The sequence below is a fragment of the Gekko japonicus genome, unplaced genomic scaffold (genome assembly GCF_001447785.1).
Source record: "Gekko japonicus isolate JY-2015 unplaced genomic scaffold, Gekko_japonicus_V1.1 scaffold41, whole genome shotgun sequence".
Lineage (NCBI taxonomy): Eukaryota > Metazoa > Chordata > Lepidosauria > Squamata > Gekkonidae > Gekko > Gekko japonicus.
Window position 1 is genome coordinate 496,692 of NW_015170888.1, and position 9,143 is coordinate 505,834.

Genomic DNA, 9,143 nt, shown 5'->3' on the forward strand with positions numbered 1-9,143 from the left:
AATTTTTATCATCTGTTCCCTCTCCTCCTCCTCATCTTCTTCCAGTCCATTCTGCAAAGCTGGGCTTGCAGTTCCTTGTTAACTGTTTTAGCCCTTCTTCCCAGCAATTCTTCCAGAGATTGAACTGCTGTGATGCACTTTATAGTTTATAAGACCTGCTCTGGAATGGGCTTCTGAATGGGCCGCTGTTTCAGCTATGATCTAAATCTAGGCTTGTCAACTCCCAGGTGGGGCCTGGAGATCTCCCAGAATTACAGTTGCTCTCCAGGTGACAGAGGGCAGTTCCCCTGGAGAAAATGTCTGCTTTGGAGAGTGGACGCGACGGCTCTATACCAGGAGTGGCCAAACGTGCTTAACGTAAGAGCCACATAGAATAAATGTCAGCTATCTGAGAGCCACAAGGCATGAACAGATATATCACCTACATGTTTTTAATTGAAAAAAATATGCACATTTGCTTTTTTATTGACATTAAATGAGACTGCCAATAATAAAAGCAAAAGGGGTGAAGACAGATATTGATAATGATATTTAACTTTAGGTGGGGAGGGGGGAGAGAGAGAGAGAGAGAGAAAGAATGGTGAACTGCAGCTGGGAAAAGAGGCTTTAAAAAGACAGAAAAGTAAAAAATGAGTGAGGGAACTACTTTCCCCTACATTGTTTTTGAAGTACTTCATCTGAGAGAGATCTTTCTCTTACCTTCATCTGAGAGAGATCTTTCTCTTACCTTCCTGATGGCTTGTCCAGAAGCCTTTATAGCTATAAAGCTCTCTGGCACTCCAACAGTGGCTACTACTTGCTGCTCTGCTGGAGACATCTGATTATACTAAAAAGCAGAATTCAGATTTTAAAAATTAAGCTAAATACGTCTAGCAACAAATGTTAATCGAGAATGCAGAGCACAACCTGTCTTCATGTGAGCACACATAAGGATTGGCACAGAGCTCTATATTGCCCTCTTGAACCTCATGTGGCCCTAAACTGCTTCTGAAATGGAAGGTAATCTCACCAAGTGGCTGCAAGTTTGGGGTGGGGGAAGCAATCCATTTTCTCTCCCTATTGGGGTAAATAAATGTTTTGGGCTCCCATATCTACCCAAGAAATGGCACAATGTGGAATAAGCCCCTTGCCAAGTCCCAATCCAAATTCCCCTCCCACACACAGCTTTTCCTGGATGGGCCTTTGGCCTGATCCAACATTGGCGTCTCTTATGTACGGAAGGAAGGAAGGAAGGAAGGAAGGAAGGAAGGAAGGAAGGAAGGAAGGAAGGAAGGAAGGAGATGGGGGGAGGGAGTGGTGGAAAGAAAGCGAGGAGAAGGGAAGACCGACCGGTGAGGCACGCCTCCCCTTTGCTTCCCCTGCCGCCCTGCTGGGAGCCGCACAATATGTGTGAAAGAGCCGCATGTGGCTCCCGAGCCATAGTTTGGCCACCCCGGCTCTATACCCCACTGAGGCCCCTCTGCTTACCGAACGCCACCCTCTCCCGGATCCATCCCCCAAATCTCCCGGAATTTCCAAGCCCAGAGTTGGCAGCCTTCTCGAAGTCTAATGTAAAAGCTGAACTCCCAGCATTGTCTTCTCAACTCCGCCCCCTTATTTCCCATGCGTGCCTCGGAAATATTTGTACAGACCTTTTAAAGATCCCTTTGTATGCTTTTTCTAAACATTGCATACTATTGTCTTTTCCACGTTGTCATTAGTTGAAACGCTGGCAGCACTAGTTGAAACGTTTTGTGGACTCCCCCCCCCCCTTCTTTCAATGCTGAGTTCTGAGAACCTATTGAGAGTCAAGGGAGCTTCATGTTAGCAGTCCACTGATAAATTGGAATAGGCAGGATGTGAAAAGTCCTTTCTTAAGGGCCTTTGGTGTAGTGGTTAAGTGCACGGAGTCTAATCTGAAAGAACTGGGTTTGATTCCCCATTCCTCCACTTGCAGCTGTTGGATGACCTTGGGCAAGCCATAGTTCTGTCAGAGCTGTTCTCTCAAGGACAGCTCTGGAAGGAGTGCTCTCAGCCCCATACACCTCACACGGTGTCTTTTGTGGGGAGGGGAAGGGAAAGGTGTTTGTAAGCTGCTCTGAGATTCTGAGTGAAAGGCGGGGTATAAATCCAATCCCTCTTCCTCTTCTTCTTCCTCTTCTTCTTCCTCTTCTTCTTCTTCTTCCTCTTCTTCTTTCTCCTCCTCCTCTTCTTCCTCCTCCTCCTCTTCTTCCTCCTCCTCCTCTTCTTCCTCCTCCTCCTCTTCTTCTTCTTCCTTCAGAATCTTACACTGACTTCGCCTCCCAACACCAACCCCCCAAAAACTTCTGGAGCCAGGCCTCCTCCTCCTTCTTCCTCTTCCTCCTCTTCCTCCTCCTCCTTCTTCCTCTTCCTCTTCTTCCTCCTCCTCTTCCTCCTCCTCCTCCTTATGTGAATAAGGCATCTCACACTCTGGAAAGGAAGTTTCCAGGGTGACCTGAGGCAAAGTGCATAAGTTGCAGCCTGATCTACCTCACAGGGTTGATGTGAGAGTAAAATGGAGGAGAAGGGAACTTCGGGTTCCCATTGGGGGGAAAGGCCAGGTAAAAATGAAGTAAATCGATCAATCACAGTGCGCATCCCTCATGACTCTGTGGACTTTGCCACTTTGATACCGGCATGTCCTGCAAAGTCAAGAGATGGCCTGAAAGTCCTTACATTACCGAAGACATGGTCCCAATCTGCCATCTGCTATTGCCAAAGGGGAGAACAAAAAAAAAAAAAATCAATTTAGAGAAATCACAGGGATAGTTCTTCATGCTCAGGCAGTGGGCGTTCATGTCTCTCCTTCTCTGGAGGAAGACATATGCCCCTGGTGTGAGAAAATACAGATGTTGTGGGATACAGCAGACAACTGTGGTTTATCAAAAATCCACTACTGGCACTGACTGATGTCAGACTTAATCATTCAGGGTTAGAAGGGGAGCGAGGGGATTATTGGGCCCAAGTCATGTGTGGTTTATGTTTTAAAAAGTAGTACGTCACCTCCTTTCTTCGTTAGAGGGATTGGGAACTGCGGAGCGGCAGACAGCAACGCCGGAGGCCAATGGTAAAAAATCTGAGCAGAACCTTGCAAGTGAAGGTACGTGACGGGGGAGGTACAGACAGAGACAAGTTATCACGTACGTGGGGGAGAAATATCGACGGGGAAAGAAGAGAAAAGGGACCCTGACAACACTGCACAAAGAACCAGGGAGTGTTTGGGGAAAGGGAGATCCCTCTGTGCACTTGGGAAGTTTTCCGTCCTGTTTTCCTTCTCTGGAACCGTGTAACCGTGATGCCTTCGTAACAACAACCGTGATGCCTTCGTAACAACAAGCATCTATCCTTGGCAATCATTTAACGCAACGGAGAAATGCTTCCTTCGGCTGCCTTGTGTGGGATTTGGGCGTTAGATATCCTGTCCTCTGTTTTAAACAATACGATGTCAATGCTCAGGTCGCCTCTGAAAAATTCGATTCAAGCGAGATTCTCCAGTGCATTTGGGGAGTCCCTCCTTAGCTGGCTTCCCCATCTGGGGAAAGTCCAGAAGCATCTTGAGAGGACCAGTGACATTTCCCAAGGCTGCTCTCTGCTTCCAGCACCTGAAGCGTTCTTTGTTCTCCGGAGTCACTCGCCTGCTCTACCGACTATGGTACCAAAGGAAAACTTCAATTTGTCCAAAAGATTAATCGAGAAGATAGATTGCCCCCCAAATCTCACTTTAGAACTTTTAATGTAAACTGTAGACATTAATAATACCTCTATATGAGAGCCAGTTTGGTGTAGTGGTTGAGTGCGCGGACTCTAATCTGGGAGAACCAGGTTTGATTCCCCACTCCTCCACTTGCACCTGGCTGGATGACCTTGGGCAAGCCGTAGTTCTGATAAGAGCTGTTCTTGAAAAAGAGCAGTTTCTGTCAAGAGCTCTCTCAGCCCCACCTCCCTCAAAAGGTGTCTGTTGTGGGGAGGGGAAGGAGTTTATAAGCCGCTCTGAGACTCCTTTGGGTAGTGAAGGGCGGGGTATAAATCCAATGTCCTCCTCTTCCTCTTCCTCCTCCTCCTCCTCCTCCTCCTCCTCCTCCTCTTCTATATCGTGTTTTGGAGTGCTCTTGATGATGCTTACAACAAAATATAGTGTATGAACCACTCTGAACACCAAAAAAAAAAGCCATATAAATGCTATTATTACCACCATTCACCATTATTACCACCACCAAGAGCCCTGGCCCTTGGCTTTGACATCTAGCCTGTACAGCCGCTTGCACTGGAAGATTATCAAGCAGAGTAACTGTCAACTTTGTATGCACTCTTATAGCACGCCACCTTAAACAGCTAATCAAACATTAACAGCACTTTATGAATTATTAATTATTTATAATGGAATCGTTTTTAGATGATTTTGTGTCGTTTTTAATTGTTATTATGTATTAACTTGTGTAAGCCGCTCTGAGCCTGCTTTGCAGGGAGGGCGGGGGGTGCAAATTGAATAAACAAATACACAAATGTTAGACTGGGGCTTCATGGTTCACAAGTGGGTCTCTTAGCCTACACGTGCTCTCGGTCAGTCATAGCCTTGCTCAGATGTTTCATGTTCAATAGAGTGAGCATAGAGCATAGAGGGCCGTGGGATTGCGCCAAATAGTTTCAGCCACCAATGTACCCAGCGGATGATCTGAAAAGAGCTCTGTGCATGTACATGTGCAAGCACATAGACTTTGAACATGCAGCATCGTTTACTTCATTTATACCCCACGTTTCTCCACAGCGAGGGACCAAAGCAACGTACATCATTCCCTTGTACTCCTTTTTTTAATCCTCACAACAACCCTGTGAGGTAGGTTAGGCTGAAAGCATGGGACAGGCACGTCACCTAGTGACCTAGTGACCTTCCATAGCAGACTGCTGACTTAAACCCAGACCCTGCTCTGCGGCTCTAACCGCTACACCACAATGGCTTTCATAGGGTGGCCGCTGCTGAACAGCAGCAAGCAGCCGAGGAGAGGAGAGGAATGCAGTTGGGTGGTATCAAGTTGCCCAGTGGTTGCTGCGCAAGGTTGCCAGGACCCAGGTGATGGCTGGAGATCTCCTGCTCTTACAACTGATCTCCAGGCGACAGGGATTTGTTCACCTGGAGGAAATGGCCGCTTTGGGAGGTGGACTCTATGACACTACAGCCCACTGGAGTCCCTCCCGTCCCCAGACCCCCTCCACTCTTCTCTGGCTCCAAACCCCCCAATCTCCAGGCATTTCCCAACCTGGAGCTGGTGACCCTATTGCTGCCCGGCCTGGCCCTAGTAAGTCATCCCTCAAAGGCCAAAACAACCCTGCAAAGGGCCCTGCCCCCTCCCCCCGGCATTTTTCTGACAGAAACCAAGCCTAGAATCTTCTGTTTGCCTAGCAACAGTCACTGAGGGCTTCCATTTTTTTTTAAAGATACAGGTGTTCCTTTTATTGGGTTTTTTGGGGGGGTTTTAAACCCCCTCCAATATATTCTTTTTTGGTGTATTCCCATAATGTTTTGCACTCTCGATGCCAATAAAGGTTTGTGTTTGTGTGTGTGTGGTTAAGATGCTGAACTACAGGCTGTGGAAGGTCGGTAGTTCAGCAGTTCGAGACCCGAGTGTGCCGCATGACGGCGTGAGCTCCCGTCTCTAGTTCCAGCTCCTGCCACCCTAGCAGTTCAAAAGCAAGAAATTGCAAGTAGACAAATAGGTACCACTTCGGTGGGAAGGTCACAGCGTTCCGTGCGCCTTGGTGTTTAGTCATGCCGGCCACATGACCACGGAATATGTCTTCGGACAGCGCTGGCTCTTCGGCTTTGAAACGGAGATGAGCACCGCAACCCTAGAGTCGGACTCGACTGGCTTTCGAGCAAGGGAACCTTTACCTTTTTATTCTCTTTTAGGTTTCAGATTTTTCGGCAAACCAGGGGCATTTTCCAGGTTTGTAGAAAGATCTTTCTTGCCTGTTCACAGCGCCAGTCGCCAGGTTTAAGCTTCACCAGATTTCGCCCACTTGGCTATTAGAATACAGATGTATAAAGGAGTGACTAGACACATTCTTGAAATATGCTGCCGTTTCACCTTGAATATATAGGCTGATAAACCTCTTTGCCTCCTCTCCACTGGGATCTAAATTGGCGCCCCTAGATCTCGAAAGCATTTTTTTCTTCTCTCTTTTGGTAATACCCGGCCACTTATGCAAATACCTGTCTTAATTAGTCCATACTTAGAGAAACCTGTCACAGCACTAGTCACTGACTCTTTAGGGTTTTTTTAAAAAAAGAGAGACAGAGTAATTTTACCACTGGAAGAGAATGGATGAGAATAATGATTGGTTAGATTAATATATAAAAAAAGGTTCTTCTCCTCCCCAAGAGACTCATTATGCAATGATTGAAAATGAGAAGTCTTGCCACCGGATGGGCTTTGGAGGCATGCAGGTGACGTCTTTCTCCTGGGGCAGAAATTTGTACTAGAGGCTGAATAAAGATGTCTTCAGCGGTTATGAAAGAGATCTTTGCTCACATCTTCAGAGATGGCGTCTGTCCCTGCAGCCATACACGTCGGCCGGGCTTTGTCATTGATCTAGCGTGCAAAAAACACGGCCACGCTGTCTTCATTTGCCACTAGCAGCACCAAAAGCGTCACGCTTCCAAGATCAGGGTTGCCGCGGAAGAGGCCAAGGCGCTCGCCTGCCAGGTGGAACGCAACCTCGTGGTCTTGCGAAGAAAATCTCTCGCAGGTGCTTGTCTGGCTCCGGCTTAGCAATGTTGTGCCTTTCAGAGCGGATTGGTGCGCAGACATGGAGAAGTGATTTTAAAAAGATCTCCTTGCAGCTGGTGTCTGTACATTAGGCTTCTAATGAAAGCCAGGAGAGCAGACCGAGGTCAGTTGGCAAACTGAGACAGTTTTGGTCTTCGAGTGATTCCCTCTTCCTTCTTAACACCTGGTTTCGAAAACTTCTTTAATACCCCACTTTTCTCCCTGATCGGGGGCTGCAGTGGCTCAAGTGGTTAAGACGCTGAACTGCAGACTGGAAGGTCTGTAGCTCAGCAGTTCGAGACCCGAGTGCCACATGAAAGAGTGAGCTCCCGTCTCTGGTCCCAGCTCCTGCCAACCTAGCAGTTCGAAAGCAAGAAATGGCAAGTAGATAAACAGGTACCGCTTCAGTGGGAAGGTAACAGCATTCCGTGCACCTCGGCATCTAGTCATGCTGGCCACATGACCACGGAAATGTCTTCGGACAGCGCTGGCTCTTCGGCTTGGAAACGGAGATGAGCACCGCATCCCTAGAGCCAGATTTGACTGGCTTTCGAGCAAGGGAAACCTTTACCTTTATCTTTCTCCCTGATTAGGACCCAAAGAGGCTTTTCATATTGTTCTTCCCTACTCCCCTTTATCCTCAGAATGTCTGCATCTGAGAGAGCGTGATGGGCCCAGGGTCACACCGCCCGCTTCTATGACAGAGAAGAGGTTTAAGCCTGGTTGGCCCAGATTACTGTTTTTGGCGCTCACGCTATCAAGAACATTGGCCGCAAATGTGAGTTGCTATGCACTTTGTATAATATATGTAGCTTTGAAACACCAGTTTTTATTATATATGTACTATTGTTTTTATTGTCCAATAATTTTTAAACTTGTTGTTAGCCACCCTGAGCCATTGGGTAGGGCGGGATAGAAATCGCAGAAATAAATAAATAAATAAAATAAAGTCCAGTGCTCTCACCACCACATCATGTAGAAGAGAGAGGAAGAAGAGGAGATATTGGATTTATACCCCACCCTTCACTACCCGAGGGAGTCTCAGAGTGGCTTACAATCGCCTTTCCCTTCCCCTCCCCACAACAGACACCCTGTGAGGTAGGTGGGGCTGAGAGAGCTCTTTCGAGGACTGCCCTTGAGAAAACAGCTCTGAGAGAACTTGTGACTGACCCAGGGTCACACCAGCAGATGCATGTGGAGGAGTGGGGAATCAAACCCGGTTCTCCCAGATTAGAGTCTGCGCTCTTAACTGCTACACCAAAATGGTTGCCAGCTCTGGGTTGGGAAAAACCTGGAGGTTTGCGGAGGTGGATCCTGGGGGCGGGGGCAGGGTTTGGGGAGGGAAGGAACCTCAGCAGGACACAATGCCAAAGAATCCACCTTCCAAAGCAGCCCTTTTCTCCGGGGACTCAGGCAAGAGGCCTTTCCCATCACCTCCGACCTGGTCCTTTCAACTGGCAATGCCCGGGATTGAACCTGGGACCTGCATGCCACTCTTTCTCCATCTAACCAACCTCACAGGTGTGTTGCTATAAATGATACGAGGGGAGACAGATGTTATAAGCTACTTCAGGACCCTGTTGGGGAGGAAAGGGAGATATAAATATCTAAAAATAAAGAGGCCCTGCCAGATCATTGGAGGTTGTGGAAGGATGAGAGGTTTGGCCAAATCTAGGCAAGAGAAAGTCCAACTCTGATGGGCCAGGCAAGAACCAGTTTCCCTACTATCTATCTATCTATCTATCTATCTATCTATCTATCTATCTATCTATCCATCCAGGGGTCATTTCGTAGAAAAAGAGCTAGGGGAACTCATTAGCATAACTCATTAGCATATGCCACACCCTCTGACATCACCGGAAGTGTATCATAAAGCCACACACCCCGCTCCCAACGGTCCCGGCGGTGAACCTGCAAGACGGTGGACCTGCAAGGCCGGCGGGAGGGCAAGGAAGCCCCGCCAAGGCCCTCCCTGGCCCCCGGCAGGCAGGGGTGGGAAGAGGCAGGGAGGAAGCAACTTACCCTCCCTCTTCTCCTGCCTCCTCCTGGCTGAATGAGGGCTGGAAGCGGGGCAGCCGGAAGCAGGGGGCGCGGCTTCATCATGTGCCCCGCCCCCCGGACCTCACCTGGGGGAACTGCAATACCCCGCGATCCCCCCCAAAATGACCTCTGTATCTATCTATCTATCGATCATCTATCATCTATCATCGATCATCGATCATCGATCATCGATCATCTATCATCCTATCATCCTATCATCCTATCATCCTATCATCCTATCATCCTATCATCCTATCATCCTATCATCCTATCATCCTATCATCCTATCATCCTATCATCCTATCATCCTATCATCCTATCATCCTATCATCCTATCAT